Source organism: Ranitomeya variabilis, chromosome 4, assembly GCF_051348905.1.
Source record: "Ranitomeya variabilis isolate aRanVar5 chromosome 4, aRanVar5.hap1, whole genome shotgun sequence".
In the NCBI taxonomy this organism is placed as follows: Eukaryota; Metazoa; Chordata; class Amphibia; order Anura; family Dendrobatidae; genus Ranitomeya; species Ranitomeya variabilis.
In genome coordinates, this window is record NC_135235.1 from 736,838,083 (window position 1) to 736,857,031 (window position 18,949).

At 44.9% G+C, this 18,949-nt stretch overlaps 1 protein-coding gene, 1 non-coding gene and 2 pseudogenes across 1 annotated transcript; all 4 read left to right on the forward strand.

Annotated features, from left to right (window-relative positions):
- Positions 1–18,949, forward strand: part of LOC143768002 (uncharacterized) — a 579,067-nt gene that overhangs the window by 434,796 nt on the left and 125,322 nt on the right.
- Positions 6,042–6,213, forward strand: LOC143770756 (U2 spliceosomal RNA; annotated as a pseudogene).
- LOC143770757 (U2 spliceosomal RNA) lies at positions 12,694–12,865 on the forward strand (annotated as a pseudogene).
- Positions 13,851–14,044, forward strand: LOC143771128 (U2 spliceosomal RNA). Its single transcript, XR_013215020.1, has one exon. It is a non-coding gene; the product is annotated as a U2 spliceosomal RNA (small nuclear RNA).

The following is an 18,949-nucleotide window of genomic DNA, read 5'->3' on the forward strand; positions in this document are numbered from 1 at the left end:
GCATGAATTCTTTTTGGAAACATTGTCTCCCTCTTGTGGACCACCGACTTTTCAATGTGGTGTATTATATGCATTTTTTAAAAAAAAAAAAAGAAATAAGTTACAATGGTGCCTGTGCTGATCTTCTTCAATATGCTTGCTTGTCTTGTTCATCTACACCTGTGTGAGGAGTATTCTAATGCTTTTTCACCAACCAGGTGCGCTGCCTGCAGTAGATAGAATCTTAGCCCGAAACATTCATGTGCTGTCACAATGGGGCTGGAGGGTGTGGTCAAAGTAGGTAGGCGTAGTTATGCAGATTCAAAACGCGTTCTGCACCGCTTCAACGAACACACACAGACACACACCCACCCACCTACCTACCCCCCCACACAGCCACCTACCCCCCCACACAGCCACCTACCCCCCCACACACCCACACCAGAACTGTCATTGAGAATACACCCAGAGTTTCTGAAAATGTCTTCCCTGCCGCAATCTTTTGCTAGGTCTCCACAATGGGTGTCGGTTGTAGGCCTTGGTGCGGCTCACGTGGCACAGCGTGCTCAGTATCGCTTCTCGGCCTCTTGGCTAAGATCAAGTGTAGTGACCATATAGTTGCTGCCTTGGTCTTGGCTGGAAGGTGCCTGGGGTACCCGGCTCTTTGGCCTGGGGGGATTGTCTCACTTATGGTGGGACTTCACCCCCCTGCTGCTATTAGAGAGCTGGATTAGTCCCCAGGCAACGAGGTGCGATCCCCCGGCGAAAGGCCGAGCCCGTCGTGACGGTAAGCCTGAGCCAAGCCTGCTGCGATGCCATGTGAGTGGCAATTTTCATCTGGCGCCGGCCAGATAAGGAACTCGATTAAGGTCGAGGTTCCGGTAACACATGTCGGTTATGATAACCCTCGAGAGTTCTACGTACAGATTCTGAGGAATCTATTGGGAGTAAAGGAGAGTGACATCTACTGCCTGCAGGAGAAGGGGCAGAACTCGTATGTCTTAACTCTGGCAACCAAGATTGCCTGCCAAAACCTTTACGAGCGAGTTAAGGGCGAGCGTTTCAACAAGCTGTTGGAAGGAGTGGTTTTCACTGCTCTGTATGGCGAGCTTGACGTACCCCTCGTGGTACATATGTTCAATCCTCATGTGGCCCGAGAGGATATTGAACTGTTCCTGAACAGATATTGCACGTCTGTCAGGTTCACGGGGAACGTCAAAGGGAGAAGCGGTTTCTGGAACGGGAAACGACGTTTTATGGTACGTTTCAGACCTGACCCTATGGGTGTAGAAGGCCTTATGCACCCCCCCTCCACAGTGGTGCTGGGGAGAGACCATGGCTATCTGTTTTACAATGGGCAGCCGTTCAGATGTCGAAAGTGTGGCGATTTCGGTCACATGCAGAGTGACTGTAAAAATGAGCGGATGAGTCAGTGCCACAATTGTGGTAAATGGGGTCATGCCTCAAAGGACTGCAAAAACGAAAAGACCTGCAGTAGTTGCGGACAGGCTGATCACCTGTTTAGCAATTGTCCACTGCGGACAAGGTCTCATGGTGGCTCTAGGGCATCTGCGGCTAGTTCCGCAGGGGTCCCTGCTGATGCCAGCAGAGCAAGCTCAGTAGTCGCCGGTGTGAGCTTTGCGGACATCACTGCGGGTCATATGCGGTTTGACTCAGTTGAAGCTCGGACGGTACCCAAGTCTAATGACTCGGCTCCCACAGCCGTAGTGGTACCCGTGCCTACTCCTGCAGGTGTCCAGGTTCCGCCTGGCGGGGAGGGGGCACTTCCTCAGAGATATGAGAAAGATCAAAAAAAGAGGCGTGTATCCAGAGCGGTTGGTGCCATTCCTGATGCCCATCCAGAGGTCCCTGCTGATGACCATACTGACGGTAGATTGGATGCCTGCCCTGAAACCTGTCCGGAGGCCCAACCTGATGCCAATCCAGAGGGACGTCCTGATGCCTGTTTGAAGGATGGAGGCCATGAATCAACTGCTGATCCTGGAGCCGGACCTGCTGGTCACCCTGTTCCTGGGGATACATCTGGCCCTGATGGGGGTATGGACATTCCACAAGCTGCAGAGCCTGGAGAGAACCTTGCGGACCAGATGGATGTCAGTGTCAGTGGTAAGAGGAGCCGTGAGGAGACTCGGGAGGAGGAGTGCCATCCTGAGTCATCCCGTAAAATCTTTCTGGCTGTTTCCTCACAGAGTATTCTCAGCCCAGAAGGGACTAATCAGATAGAGGAATACACAGACTCCGATGATACTGCCAGTTTACTGACTGTGGCCACTTTATCACCTGCAATATCACAGTTTAATGAGTCTGATTCGGAGAGCCAAGAATCGTAAAAAAGACTTAACATGGCAGACATCCGTATTGCCTCACTGAATGTGAGAAGCCTAAAGAGCCCAACTAGGAGGGCTGCTTTGTTTGCATGGCTAATGACTTTGAGTTTTGAGGTCTTTTTCCTGCAGGAGTGTGGTATTGATCATGCACTATCATATCCCAACCTAATTAAAGACTGGACAGCAGGACCCTCTGTCTGGTCAGGGTCGAATGAAAATAAAGCTGCCGGGGTTGGGATTTTATTCAAAGGTCAAAATGTGAATATTTTATCTGTCACTGAAATCATTCCAGGTCGTGCCTTATTAATCCACGTTGTTTTAAATGGTTTTACATGTCGTTTTATGAATATTTATGCATCCCCAGAGAAAAATGAACGTGCCTCCCTTTTTAATGACATATCTTTGTTTTTAACAGGTCCATCTCCAATAATAGTGGGAGGGGATTTTAATTGTGTCATGTTGGGAGAGGGGCGGAGTGGTGGTGATGGTGTTGGAAGAACAGACAAAACGTCTAGTCTGTTAAAACACCTATTGACAGACCTTAAATTATTAGATGTATGGAGGAAGTCCCACCCTTCTGACCCAGGATACACGTGGAAGGGTAGAGGGCTGTCTTCCCGTATTGATTTTATTTTCTGTTCTAATGATGTTTTTAAATCCAGTAACGCAGGGCTGATGGAAAACATCTTTTCTGACCATGTATTACTACATACCAACCTGCAGGTTCCTGGGGATGCTAATGTAGGTAAAGGTATGTGGAAACTGAATACACTCCTTCTAGAAGATGAGTTGGTAAGGGCAGACTTTATAGCCAAATATAAAATATGGAGGGGGCGGAAACACCCAAAACAGAGTATGCTGGGGTGGTGGGAGTGTGTTAAAACTCGTATAAAAGAGTTTTTTATCAAAGTTGGCAAAAGAAAGGCACGTGAAAAAAGGAAATGTTTTAGAGATTTTAATGTCAGGCTGCAGACTCTCCATAGGCTTAAGAAGTGGGGAGTGCCTGGGGTGGATGGCGAGATGGCAAAAATTCAAATTGAAATCCATAAATTCCTGGAATGTAAGGGGAAAGAGGTAATTTTTAATGCTCGTGTAAAATATTTAGAAGAGGGTGAGTCATGCTCAAGGTTTTTCTTTAAAAAAGTTAATGACAAAAAACAAGTGATTGTGGAATTGGAAGGAGAGACTTCCACTGGGGGCATTTTAGAGAAAACCTTTAATTTTTATGATGATCTTTTTAGTAAAAAAAATATTGACGAGACCTCTTTTATTGGAAATCTTAATGTTTTATCCCAGTTTTTAAATAAGGAGGACCAGGAGTTTTTAGAAAGCGATGTTTCAACATCTGAAATTGAAACTGCCTTAAAGAGCTTTGCTAACGGCAAGGCTCCTGGATCAGACGGCCTCCCTATTGAATTTTATATTTGTTTTTGGGATATTATTAAAAATGATTTCTTACAGGTGGTTAGTGAAGCCTTTATGGCCGACTCTTTACCGTATTCATGGCGAAAAAGCATAATCACCCTCATTTTCAAAAAAGGCGATAGAACAAAACTGGAAAATTGGAGGCCCATTTCACTATTGAATATAGACTATAAAATCCTTGCAAAAATTATCTCTGGCAGATTAAAGATGGTTATTAAAAATGTGATCCATCCTGATCAGGTGTGCGGTATCCCCGGGAGATCAATCTGGGAGCACCTTAACTTAATTCGGGATCTGATCTGGTATCAAAAGGACAGAAAGCAACCATTAGCGATTTTATCTTTGGATTTTATGAAGGCCTTTGATAGGGTCTCCCACTTTTATCTTTTTAAAGTTTTAGAAAGGATGGGGTTCCCTAAGTCTTTTATCCAGAAAATATCGCTTTTATACAAACAGTCATGTGCACAGGTTTTAATTAATGGGTTTTTAACTAAAGAGGTGGTGCTTCAGTCCGGAGTAAAACAAGGCTGTCCCATGTCCCCACTTTTATTTATCTGTTCCATTGAGCCACTGTTGTGCCTGCTGCGTCAGGACAAGGTGGTCAGGGGGATCTTTATTCCAGGTGGGGGTGGGCAGCAAGTTAAGGCTCTGGGCTATATGGATGATATATCAGTGTATGGTACCAGCTCAGCATCCATTAATAGAGCAATTTTAATTACGGAAATTTTTAGTGCGGGTTCTGGTTTTAAGCTAAATATTAACAAATGTGACTGTTTGATAATGGGCCAATGGGAATCAGACCCCCCCCGGGTCCCAACACAAACAGTTGGAATCAAGATTCTGGGTATCTTGTTCAACCAGGATAATGATGGTAAAGAAAACTGGGACCTGGTACTCAATAAATTGAACCAAAAAATTTCCCTGTGGCAAATCCGCAAGTTATCAATGGAGGGTAAGATTCTAGTGATTAAAATGGTATTACTTCCCATCATTTTGTATGCTGCTATGGTCTTCCCTCCAAACCCCCTCTACTTAAAGGCGCTTATGAAACCACTGTTTTATTTTCTATGGGGTTCCAAAATGGAGAAATTAAGGAGGGTGGTGGTTTGTAAAAGTAAGAAGAACGGTGGCAAGGCTTTTCCCAACCTGAAACTATTTATTTTTATCAAGTTCTTTGTTTTTTGTTATAAAAACTTGAACAATGTTGGGGCTTTCTCGTGCTTCCTGAGATACGCTACAGGATTCACTTTTAGGAAGCTAAATTTTAGCATGAATACTAACTGCCCTTTCCTTTTATCACCCCCCGAACAATACAGGGTCTTGGAAAGCACCATTTCCGAGTATGATTTAGTTCATGTTGACCGTCAGTTCCTTCTTGACCAGCGGAAGTTAACCATTATCTGTAAGGGTCACGAGGAGATGGAGGACGTGTCCAATTTTTCCATCTCCAGATGCAGGCTAGTATGGAATAATGTTGCCTGTCCAGCCCTTAGTAACTCCCAAAAGGATCTGGCTTGGCAGGTAGTTCATCAGTGCCTCCCAACAAGGGCTTTTCAGCATCATAGGGGTTTGGTGGCCAGTGCCAGATGCCCTAGAGACAGGTGTGCGCCAGAGGAGTCTGTGTTTCATTTATTCTGGGACTGCTCCTATGCTCAGGAGCTCTGGCAAACAGTGGGTACCCTCCTAAAATGGATATGTGGGGTACAGTCCCTAACCTGTGACACAATAATATACGGTATTATTAACTGCCCTACCATGAAACAAGCTCGGGTGGCATGGCTAATGATTAACTGTTTCAAAGAATCAATATGGAAAGTGCGAAACATACTTCTGTTTAAACGTGATGTTATTTCTGTAAATGACTGTATTGGACTGGCACTGTGTGAGATGTATACATACTACCTGCGTGACTGTAAAAAAATGGGAGTTAAAGAAGCAAAACGGTTATGGTGTTTACAAATCTGGAACATGTATTTACATATGTAAAGTATATGCTTATTAGTTGTATTTATTTGTGTTCTTAATTTTTTATCAGATTGTTTTAAGCCATGTTTTATTCAAGTGTGAATTTTATTTTACTTGGATTACTTTTAACAACAATGGTTTTAAAATCTGAAGAATTGCAAATGGGTCTCAGCAAGATAAAAGAACACAGTTTTATATGCATATGTATTGTACTGTTTTTATATTTTTACCCTGTTTTATAATCAGATTTGTATTTGTTTTTATGTCATATTTTATTCAAGTCTTTGATTTGTTTGGATTTATGATGTATGTCTGATTTTAATAAACCCTATTTGAAAAGTGATCTGTTCTTGTCAGTTTAATATCTGATACGTCCCCTATGTGGGGACCACATATTAAATGGCTTTTTGGAACCGGGAGATGGACTAGGAGCTTGCTCTGTCCACTCCACGCATTGACCCGTTCTTGCAGACTTTCCGGGAACAGTGCACATCTTCTCTGATCCGGTTTCTAAAAACAGAATGAATTGAAATCAGCACGAGCAAGTTGTCCTTTAACCCTTTATGGGAATTTGTTTCAGGGTCAAAAAAGCACATTTCTCATGCCAAATGTAACGTTTTGCTTGATTTCTCCTGGCCAATTGCAACATTTTGTGTGCCGTGCCGTGCCGTGCCGTGCCGTGCCGTGCCTTGCTTTCACCTAGGTATGTCAAGCATTGTATTGCATCCAATATGCAAGCAATCAATCAATCAATTAATCAATCAGTCTTTGTAGGTTGCAACAGGTGTGTGAAGATGTAGGTAGGCCTGAATTAGGCCTTTGTTACAGTGTTGATAATATATTGTGCCATCTACAAAATTAGGCGCCTGCCTGCCTGCCTGCCTGCCTGCCTGCCTGCTGTCAGCACTTGGTATTTAAATTGAAGTATCCAATGAGTACTTCTGCCATACATAGCACATTTGTGACCACCGCATGCATGAATTCTTTTGGAAAGCATTGTTTCCCTTTTGTGGACCAGACCACCGACTTTCAAATGCGGTGTAGATATGATATGTATTTGAAAAAAAAGGAAAACTGGTGTCTGTGCTGCTCTCGAATCTGCTTGTCTTGTCCATCTGCACCTGTGTGAGGAGGAGGAGTATTCTAATGCCTTTGACCAACCTGGTGCGCTGCCTGCAGTGGATAGAATCTTAGCACGGAACCTTCACGTGCAGTCACAATGGGAGTGGTGGGTGTGTCAAAGTAGGCGGAGTTATGCAGATTCAAAGCGCGTTGTGCGCAGCGTGAACGATCACACACAGAGACACACACACAGACACACACCCACCTACCCCCCCCCCCCCCACACAGCCACACCAGAGCTGTCATTGGGAATACACCCAGAGTTTCTGAAAATGTCTTCCCTGCGGCAATCTTTGGCTATGTCTCCACCATGGGTGTCGGTTGTAGGCCTTGGTGCGGCCCATGCGGCAAAGCATTTCCAGTATCGCTTCTCGGCCTCACGGCTAAGATCAGGTGTAGTGACCATATAGTTGCTGCCTTGGTCTTGGCTGGAAGGTGCCTGGGGTACCCGGCTCTTTGGCCTGGGGGGATTGTCTCACTTATGGTGGGACTTCACCCCCCTGCTGCTATTAGAGAGCTGGATTAGTCCCCAGGCAACGAGGTGCGATCCCCCGGCGAAAGGCCGAGCCCGTCGTGACGGTAAGCCTGAGCCAAGCCTGCTGCGATGCCATGTGAGTGGCAATTTTCATCTGGCGCCGGCCAGATAAGGAACTCGATTAAGGTCGAGGTTCCGGTAACACATGTCGGTTATGATAACCCTCGAGAGTTCTACGTACAGATTCTGAGGAATCTATTGGGAGTAAAGGAGAGCGACATCTACTGCCTGCAGGAGAAGGGGCAGAACTCGTATGTCTTAACTCTGGCAACCAAGATTGCCTGCCAAAACCTTTACGAGCGAGTTAAGGGCGAGCGTTTCAACAAGCTGTTGGAAGGAGTGGTTTTCACTGCTCTGTATGGCGAGCTTGACGTACCCCTCGTGGTACATATGTTCAATCCTCATGTGGCCCGAGAGGATATTGAACTGTTCCTGAACAGATATTGCACGTCTGTCAGGTTCACGGGGAACGTCAAAGGGAGAAGCGGTTTCTGGAACGGGAAACGACGTTTTATGGTACGTTTCAGACCTGACCCTATGGGTGTAGAAGGCCTTATGCACCCCCCCTCCACAGTGGTGCTGGGGAGAGACCATGGCTATCTGTTTTACAATGGGCAGCCGTTCAGATGTCGAAAGTGTGGCGATTTCGGTCACATGCAGAGTGACTGTAAAAATGAGCGGATGAGTCAGTGCCACAATTGTGGTAAATGGGGTCATGCCTCAAAGGACTGCAAAAACGAAAAGACCTGCAGTAGTTGCGGACAGGCTGATCACCTGTTTAGCAATTGTCCACTGCGGACAAGGTCTCATGGTGGCTCTAGGGCATCTGCGGCTAGTTCCGCGGGGGTCCCTGCTGATGCCAGCAGAGCAAGCTCAGTAGTCGCCGGTGTGAGCTTTGCGGACATCACTGCGGGTCATATGCGGTTTGACTCAGTTGAAGCTCGGACGGTACCCAAGTCTAATGACTCGGCTCCCACAGCCGTAGTGGTACCCGTGCCTACTCCTGCAGGTGTCCAGGTTCCGCCTGGCGGGGAGGGGGCACTTCCTCAGAGATATGAGAAAGATCAAAAAAAGAGGCGTGTATCCAGAGCGGTTGGTGCCATTCCTGATGCCCATCCAGAGGTCCCTGCTGATGACCATACTGACGGTAGATTGGATGCCTGCCCTGAAACCTGTCCGGAGGCCCAACCTGATGCCAATCCAGAGGGACGTCCTGATGCCTGTTTGAAGGATGGAGGCCATGAATCAACTGCTGATCCTGGAGCCGGACCTGCTGGTCACCCTGTTCCTGGGGATACATCTGGCCCTGATGGGGGTATGGACATTCCACAAGCTGCAGAGCCTGGAGAGAACCTTGCGGACCAGATGGATGTCAGTGTCAGTGGTAAGAGGAGCCGTGAGGAGACTCGGGAGGAGGAGTGCCATCCTGAGTCATCCCGTAAAATCTTTCTGGCTGTTTCCTCACAGAGTATTCTCAGCCCAGAAGGGACTAATCAGATAGAGGAATACACAGACTCCGATGATACTGCCAGTTTACTGACTGTGGCCACTTTATCACCTGCAATATCACAGTTTAATGAGTCTGATTCGGAGAGCCAAGAATCGTAAAAAAGACTTAACATGGCAGACATCCGTATTGCCTCACTGAATGTGAGAAGCCTAAAGAGCCCAACTAGGAGGGCTGCTTTGTTTGCATGGCTAATGACTTTGAGTTTTGAGGTCTTTTTCCTGCAGGAGTGTGGTATTGATCATGCACTATCATATCCCAACCTAATTAAAGACTGGACAGCAGGACCCTCTGTCTGGTCAGGGTCGAATGAAAATAAAGCTGCCGGGGTTGGGATTTTATTCAAAGGTCAAAATGTGAATATTTTATCTGTCACTGAAATCATTCCAGGTCGTGCCTTATTAATCCACGTTGTTTTAAATGGTTTTACATGTCGTTTTATGAATATTTATGCATCCCCAGAGAAAAATGAACGTGCCTCCCTTTTTAATGACATATCTTTGTTTTTAACAGGTCCATCTCCAATAATAGTGGGAGGGGATTTTAATTGTGTCATGTTGGGAGAGGGGCGGAGTGGTGGTGATGGTGTTGGAAGAACAGACAAAACGTCTAGTCTGTTAAAACACCTATTGACAGACCTTAAATTATTAGATGTATGGAGGAAGTCCCACCCTTCTGACCCAGGATACACGTGGAAGGGTAGAGGGCTGTCTTCCCGTATTGATTTTATTTTCTGTTCTAATGATGTTTTTAAATCCAGTAACGCAGGGCTGATGGAAAACATCTTTTCTGACCATGTATTACTACATACCAACCTGCAGGTTCCTGGGGATGCTAATGTAGGTAAAGGTATGTGGAAACTGAATACACTCCTTCTAGAAGATGAGTTGGTAAGGGCAGACTTTATAGCCAAATATAAAATATGGAGGGGGCGGAAACACCCAAAACAGAGTATGCTGGGGTGGTGGGAGTGTGTTAAAACTCGTATAAAAGAGTTTTTTATCAAAGTTGGCAAAAGAAAGGCACGTGAAAAAAGGAAATGTTTTAGAGATTTTAATGTCAGGCTGCAGACTCTCCATAGGCTTAAGAAGTGGGGAGTGCCTGGGGTGGATGGCGAGATGGCAAAAATTCAAATTGAAATCCATAAATTCCTGGAATGTAAGGGGAAAGAGGTAATTTTTAATGCTCGTGTAAAATATTTAGAAGAGGGTGAGTCATGCTCAAGGTTTTTCTTTAAAAAAGTCAATGACAAAAAACAAGTGATTGTGGAATTGGAAGGAGAGACTTCCACTGGGGGTATTTTAGAGAAAACCTTTAATTTTTATGATGATCTTTTTAGTAAAAAAAATATTGACGAGACCTCTTTTAATGGAAATCTTAATGTTTTATCTCAGTTTTTAAATAAGGAGGACCAGGAGTTTTTAGAAAGCGATGTTTCAACATCTGAAGTTGAAACTGCCTTAAAGAGCTTTGCTAACGGCAAGGCTCCTGGATCAGACGGCCTCCCTATTGAATTTTATATTTGTTTTTGGGATATTATTAAAAATGATTTCTTACAGGTGGTTAGTGAAGCCTTTATGGCCGACTCTTTACCGTACTCATGGCGAAAAAGCATAATCACCCTCATTTTCAAAAAAGGCGATAGAACAAAACTGGAAAATTGGAGGCCCATTTCACTATTGAATATAGACTATAAAATCCTTGCAAAAATTATCTCTGGCAGATTAAAGATGGTTATTAAAAATGTGATCCATCCTGATCAGGTGTGCGGTATCCCCGGGAGATCAATCTGGGAGCACCTTAACTTAATTCGGGATCTGATCTGGTATCAAAAGGACAGAAAACAACCATTAGCGATTTTATCTTTGGATTTTATGAAGGCCTTTGATAGGGTCTCCCACTTTTATCTTTTTAAAGTTTTAGAAAGGATGGGGTTCCCTAAGTCTTTTATCCAGAAAATATCGCTTTTATACAAACAGTCATGTGCACAGGTTTTAATTAATGGGTTTTTAACTAAAGAGGTGGTGCTTCAGTCCGGAGTAAAACAAGGCTGTCCCATGTCCCCACTTTTATTTATCTGTTCCATTGAGCCACTGTTGTGCCTGCTGCGTCAGGACAAGGTGGTCAGGGGGATCTTTATTCCAGGTGGGGGTGGGCAGCAAGTTAAGGCTCTGGGCTATATGGATGATATATCAGTGTATGGTACCAGCTCAGCATCCATTAATAGAGCAATTTTAATTACGGAAATTTTTAGTGCGGGTTCTGGTTTTAAGCTAAATATTAACAAATGTGACTGTTTGATAATGGGCCAATGGGAATCAGACCCCCCCCGGGTCCTAACACAAACAGTTGGAATCAAGATTCTGGGTATCTTGTTCAACCAGGATAATGATGGTAAAGAAAACTGGGACCTGGTACTCAATAAATTGAACCAAAAAATTTCCCTGTGGCAAATCCGCAAGTTATCAATGGAGGGTAAGATTCTAGTGATTAAAATGGTATTACTTCCCATCATTTTGTATGCTGCTATGGTCTTCCCTCCAAACCCCCTCTACTTAAAGGCGCTTATGAAACCACTGTTTTATTTTCTATGGGGTTCCAAAATGGAGAAATTAAGGAGGGTGGTGGTTTGTAAAAGTAAGAAGAACGGTGGCAAGGCTTTTCCCAACCTGAAACTATTTATTTTTATCAAGTTCTTTGTTTTTTGTTATAAAAACTTGAACAATGTTGGGGCTTTCTCGTGCTTCCTGAGATACGCTACAGGATTCACTTTTAGGAAGCTAAATTTTAGCATGAATACTAACTGCCCTTTCCTTTTATCACCCCCCGAACAATACAGGGTCTTGGAAAGCACCATTTCCGAGTATGATTTAGTTCATGTTGACCGTCAGTTCCTTCTTGACCAGCGGAAGTTAACCATTATCTGTAAGGGTCACGAGGAGATGGAGGACGTGTCCAATTTTTCCATCTCCAGATGCAGGCTAGTATGGAATAATGTTGCCTGTCCAGCCCTTAGTAACTCCCAAAAGGATCTGGCTTGGCAGGTAGTTCATCAGTGCCTCCCAACAAGGGCTTTTCAGCATCATAGGGGTTTGGTGGCCAGTGCCAGATGCCCTAGAGACAGGTGTGCGCCAGAGGAGTCTGTGTTTCATTTATTCTGGGACTGCTCCTATGCTCAGGAGCTCTGGCAAACAGTGGGTACCCTCCTAAAATGGATATGTGGGGTACAGTCCCTAACCTGTGACACAATAATATACGGTATTATTAACTGCCCTACCATGAAACAAGCTCGGGTGGCATGGCTAATGATTAACTGTTTCAAAGAATCAATATGGAAAGTGCGAAACATACTTCTGTTTAAACGTGATGTTATTTCTGTAAATGACTGTATTGGACTGGCACTGTGTGAGATGTATACATACTACCTGCATGACTGTAAAAAAATGGGAGTTAAAGAAGCAAAACGGTTATGGTGTTTACAAATCTGGAACATGTATTTACATATGTAAAGTATATGCTTATTAGTTGTATTTATTTGTGTTCTTAATTTTTTATCAGATTGTTTTAAGCCATGTTTTATTCAAGTGTGAATTTTATTTTACTTGGATTACTTTTAACAACAATGGTTTTAAAATCTGAAGAATTGCAAATGGGTCTCAGCAAGATAAAAGAACACAGTTTTATATGCATATGTATTGTACTGTTTTTATATTTTTACCCTGTTTTATAATCAGATTTGTATTTGTTTTTATGTCATATTTTATTCAAGTCTTTGATTTGTTTGGATTTATGATGTATGTCTGATTTTAATAAACCCTATTTGAAAAGTGATCTGTTCTTGTCAGTTTAATATCTGATACGTCCCCTATGTGGGGACCACATATTAAATGGCTTTTTGGAACCGGGAGATGGACTAGGAGCTTGCTCTGTCCACTCCACGCATTGACCCGTTCTTGCAGACTTTCCGGGAACAGTGCACATCTTCTCTGATCCGGTTTCTAAAAACAGAATGAATTGAAATCAGCACGAGCAAGTTGTCCTTTAACCCTTTATGGGAATTTGTTTCAGGGTCAAAAAAGCACATTTCTCATGCCAAATGTAACGTTTTGCTTGATTTCTCCTGGCCAATTGCAACATTTTGTGTGCCGTGCCGTGCCGTGCCGTGCCGTGCCGTGCCTTGCTTTCACCTAGGTATGTCAAGCATTGTATTGCATCCAATATGCAAGCAATCAATCAATCAATTAATCAATCAGTCTTTGTAGGTTGCAACAGGTGTGTGAAGATGTAGGTAGGCCTGAATTAGGCCTTTGTTACAGTGTTGATAATATATTGTGCCATCTACAAAATTAGGCGCCTGCCTGCCTGCCTGCCTGCCTGCCTGCTGTCAGCACTTGGTATTTAAATTGAAGTATCCAATGAGTACTTCTGCCATACATAGCACATTTGTGACCACCGCATGCATGAATTCTTTTGGAAAGCATTGTTTCCCTTTTGTGGACCAGACCACCGACTTTCAAATGCGGTGTAGATATGATATGTATTTGAAAAAAAAGGAAAACTGGTGTCTGTGCTGCTCTCGAATCTGCTTGTCTTGTCCATCTGCACCTGTGTGAGGAGGAGGAGTATTCTAATGCCTTTGACCAACCTGGTGCGCTGCCTGCAGTGGATAGAATCTTAGCACGGAACCTTCACGTGCAGTCACAATGGGAGTGGTGGGTGTGTCAAAGTAGGCGGAGTTATGCAGATTCAAAGCGCGTTGTGCGCAGCGTGAACGATCACACACAGAGACACACACACAGACACACACCCACCTACCCCCCCCCCCCCCACACAGCCACACCAGAGCTGTCATTGGGAATACACCCAGAGTTTCTGAAAATGTCTTCCCTGCGGCAATCTTTGGCTATGTCTCCACCATGGGTGTCGGTTGTAGGCCTTGGTGCGGCCCATGCGGCAAAGCATTTCCAGTATCGCTTCTCGGCCTCCTCACGGCTAAGATGTAGTGTAGTATCTGTTCTTGTCAGTTTAATATCTGATACGTCCCCTATGTGGGGACCACATATTAAATGGCTTTTTGGAACCGGGAGATGGACTAGGAGCTTGCTCTGTCCACTCCACGCATTGACCCGTTCTTGCAGACTTTCCGGGAACAGTGCACATCTTCTCTGATCCGGTTTCTAAAAACAGAATGAATTGAAATCAGCACGAGCAAGTTGTCCTTTAACCCTTTATGGGAATTTGTTTCAGGGTCAAAAAAGCACATTTCTCATGCCAAATGTAACGTTTTGCTTGATTTCTCCTGGCCAATTGCAACATTTTGTGTGCCGTGCCGTGCCGTGCCGTGCCGTGCCGTGCCTTGCTTTCACCTAGGTATGTCAAGCATTGTATTGCATCCAATATGCAAGCAATCAATCAATCAATTAATCAATCAGTCTTTGTAGGTTGCAACAGGTGTGTGAAGATGTAGGTAGGCCTGAATTAGGCCTTTGTTACAGTGTTGATAATATATTGTGCCATCTACAAAATTAGGCGCCTGCCTGCCTGCCTGCCTGCCTGCCTGCCTGCTGTCAGCACTTGGTATTTAAATTGAAGTATCCAATGAGTACTTCTGCCATACATAGCACATTTGTGACCACCGCATGCATGAATTCTTTTGGAAAGCATTGTTTCCCTTTTGTGGACCAGACCACCGACTTTCAAATGCGGTGTAGATATGATATGTATTTGAAAAAAAAGGAAAACTGGTGTCTGTGCTGCTCTCGAATCTGCTTGTCTTGTCCATCTGCACCTGTGTGAGGAGGAGGAGTATTCTAATGCCTTTGACCAACCTGGTGCGCTGCCTGCAGTGGATAGAATCTTAGCACGGAACCTTCACGTGCAGTCACAATGGGAGTGGTGGGTGTGTCAAAGTAGGCGGAGTTATGCAGATTCAAAGCGCGTTGTGCGCAGCGTGAACGATCACACACAGAGACACACACACAGACACACACCCACCTACCCCCCCCCCCCCCCACACAGCCACACCAGAGCTGTCATTGGGAATACACCCAGAGTTTCTGAAAATGTCTTCCCTGCGGCAATCTTTGGCTATGTCTCCACCATGGGTGTCGGTTGTAGGCCTTGGTGCGGCCCATGCGGCAAAGCATTTCCAGTATCGCTTCTCGGCCTCACGGCTAAGATCAGGTGTAGTGACCATATAGTTGCTGCCTTGGTCTTGGCTGGAAGGTGCCTGGGGTACCCGGCTCTTTGGCCTGGGGGGATTGTCTCACTTATGGTGGGACTTCACCCCCCTGCTGCTATTAGAGAGCTGGATTAGTCCCCAGGCAACGAGGTGCGATCCCCCGGCGAAAGGCCGAGCCCGTCGTGACGGTAAGCCTGAGCCAAGCCTGCTGCGATGCCATGTGAGTGGCAATTTTCATCTGGCGCCGGCCAGATAAGGAACTCGATTAAGGTCGAGGTTCCGGTAACACATGTCGGTTATGATAACCCTCGAGAGTTCTACGTACAGATTCTGAGGAATCTATTGGGAGTAAAGGAGAGCGACATCTACTGCCTGCAGGAGAAGGGGCAGAACTCGTATGTCTTAACTCTGGCAACCAAGATTGCCTGCCAAAACCTTTACGAGCGAGTTAAGGGCGAGCGTTTCAACAAGCTGTTGGAAGGAGTGGTTTTCACTGCTCTGTATGGCGAGCTTGACGTACCCCTCGTGGTACATATGTTCAATCCTCATGTGGCCCGAGAGGATATTGAACTGTTCCTGAACAGATATTGCACGTCTGTCAGGTTCACGGGGAACGTCAAAGGGAGAAGCGGTTTCTGGAACGGGAAACGACGTTTTATGGTACGTTTCAGACCTGACCCTATGGGTGTAGAAGGCCTTATGCACCCCCCCTCCACAGTGGTGCTGGGGAGAGACCATGGCTATCTGTTTTACAATGGGCAGCCGTTCAGATGTCGAAAGTGTGGCGATTTCGGTCACATGCAGAGTGACTGTAAAAATGAGCGGATGAGTCAGTGCCACAATTGTGGTAAATGGGGTCATGCCTCAAAGGACTGCAAAAACGAAAAGACCTGCAGTAGTTGCGGACAGGCTGATCACCTGTTTAGCAATTGTCCACTGCGGACAAGGTCTCATGGTGGCTCTAGGGCATCTGCGGCTAGTTCCGCGGGGGTCCCTGCTGATGCCAGCAGAGCAAGCTCAGTAGTCGCCGGTGTGAGCTTTGCGGACATCACTGCGGGTCATATGCGGTTTGACTCAGTTGAAGCTCGGACGGTACCCAAGTCTAATGACTCGGCTCCCACAGCCGTAGTGGTACCCGTGCCTACTCCTGCAGGTGTCCAGGTTCCGCCTGGCGGGGAGGGGGCACTTCCTCAGAGATATGAGAAAGATCAAAAAAAGAGGCGTGTATCCAGAGCGGTTGGTGCCATTCCTGATGCCCATCCAGAGGTCCCTGCTGATGACCATACTGACGGTAGATTGGATGCCTGCCCTGAAACCTGTCCGGAGGCCCAACCTGATGCCAATCCAGAGGGACGTCCTGATGCCTGTTTGAAGGATGGAGGCCATGAATCAACTGCTGATCCTGGAGCCGGACCTGCTGGTCACCCTGTTCCTGGGGATACATCTGGCCCTGATGGGGGTATGGACATTCCACAAGCTGCAGAGCCTGGAGAGAACCTTGCGGACCAGATGGATGTCAGTGTCAGTGGTAAGAGGAGCCGTGAGGAGACTCGGGAGGAGGAGTGCCATCCTGAGTCATCCCGTAAAATCTTTCTGGCTGTTTCCTCACAGAGTATTCTCAGCCCAGAAGGGACTAATCAGATAGAGGAATACACAGACTCCGATGATACTGCCAGTTTACTGACTGTGGCCACTTTATCACCTGCAATATCACAGTTTAATGAGTCTGATTCGGAGAGCCAAGAATCGTAAAAAAGACTTAACATGGCAGACATCCGTATTGCCTCACTGAATGTGAGAAGCCTAAAGAGCCCAACTAGGAGGGCTGCTTTGTTTGCATGGCTAATGACTTTGAGTTTTGAGGTCTTTTTCCTGCAGGAGTGTGGTATTGATCATGCACTATCATATCCCAACCTAATTAAAGACTGGACAGCAGGACCCTCTGTCTGGTCAGGGTCGAATGAAAATAAAGCTGCCGGGGTTGGGATTTTATTCAAAGGTCAAAATGTGAATATTTTATCTGTCACTGAAATCATTCCAGGTCGTGCCTTATTAATCCACGTTGTTTTAAATGGTTTTACATGTCGTTTTATGAATATTTATGCATCCCCAGAGAAAAATGAACGTGCCTCCCTTTTTAATGACATATCTTTGTTTTTAACAGGTCCATCTCCAATAATAGTGGGAGGGGATTTTAATTGTGTCATGTTGGGAGAGGGGCGGAGTGGTGGTGATGGTGTTGGAAGAACAGACAAAACGTCTAGTCTGTTAAAACACCTATTGACAGACCTTAAATTATTAGATGTATGGAGGAAGTCCCACCCTTCTGACCCAGGATACACGTGGAAGGGTAGAGGGCTGTCTTCCCGTATTGATTTTATTTTCTGTTCTAATGATGTTTTTAAATCCAGTAACGCAGGGCTGATGGAAAACATCTTTTCTGACCATGTATTACTACATACCAACCTGCAGGTTCCTGGGGATGCTAATGTAGGTAAAGGTATGTGGAAACTGAATACACTCCTTCTAGAAGATGAGTTGGTAAGGGCAGACTTTATAGCCAAATATAAAATATGGAGGGGGCGGAAACACCCAAAACAGAGTATGCTGGGGTGGTGGGAGTGTGTTAAAACTCGTATAAAAGAGTTTTTTATCAAAGTTGGCAAAAGAAAGGCACGTGAAAAAAGGAAATGTTTTAGAGATTTTAATGTCAGGCTGCAGACTCTCCATAGGCTTAAGAAGTGGGGAGTGCCTGGGGTGGATGGCGAGATGGCAAAAATTCAAATTGAAATCCATAAATTCCTGGAATGTAAGGGGAAAGAGGTAATTTTTAATGCTCGTGTAAAATATTTAGAAGAGGGTGAGTCATGCTCAAGGTTTTTCTTTAAAAAAGTCAATGACAAAAAACAAGTGATTGTGGAATTGGAAGGAGAGACTTCCACTGGGGGTATTTTAGAGAAAACCTTTAATTTTTATGATGATCTTTTTAGTAAAAAAAATATTGACGAGACCTCTTTTATTGGAAATCTTAATGTTTTATCCCAGTTTTTAAATAAGGAGGACCAGGAGTTTTTAGAAAGCGATGTTTCAACATCTGAAGTTGAAACTGCCTTAAAGAGCTTTGCTAACGGCAAGGCTCCTGGATCAGACGGCCTCCCTATTGAATTTTATATTTGTTTTTGGGATATTATTAAAAATGATTTCTTACAGGTGGTTAGTGAAGCCTTTATGGCCGACTCTTTACCGTACTCATGGCGAAAAAGCATAATCACCCTCATTTTCAAAAAAGGCGATAGAACAAAACTGGAAAATTGGAGGCCCATTTCACTATTGAATATAGACTATAAAATCCTTGCAAAAATTATCTCTGGCAGATTAAAGATGGTTATTAAAAATGTGATCCATCCTGATCAGGTGTGCGGTATCCCCGGGAGATCAATCTGGGAGCACCTTAACTTAATTCGGGATCTGATCTGGTATCAAAAGGACAGAAAGCAACCATTAGCGATTTTATCTTTGGATTTTATGAAGGCCTTTGATAGGGTCTCCCACTTTTATCTTTTTAAAGTTTTAGAGAGGATGGGGTTCCCTAAGTCTTTTATCCAGAAAATATCGCTTTTATACAAACAGTCATGTGCACAGGTTTTAATTAATGGGTTTTTAACTAAAGAGGTGGTGCTCCAGTCCGGAGTAAAACAAGGCTGTCCCATGTCCCCACTTTTATTTGTCTGTTCCATTGAGCCACTGTTGTGCCTGCTGCGTCAGGACAAGGTGGTCAGGGGGATCTTTATTCCAGGTGGGGGTGGGCAGCAAGTTAAGGCTCTGGGCTATATGGATGATATATCAGTGTATGGTACCAGCTCAGCATCCATTAATAGAGCAATTTT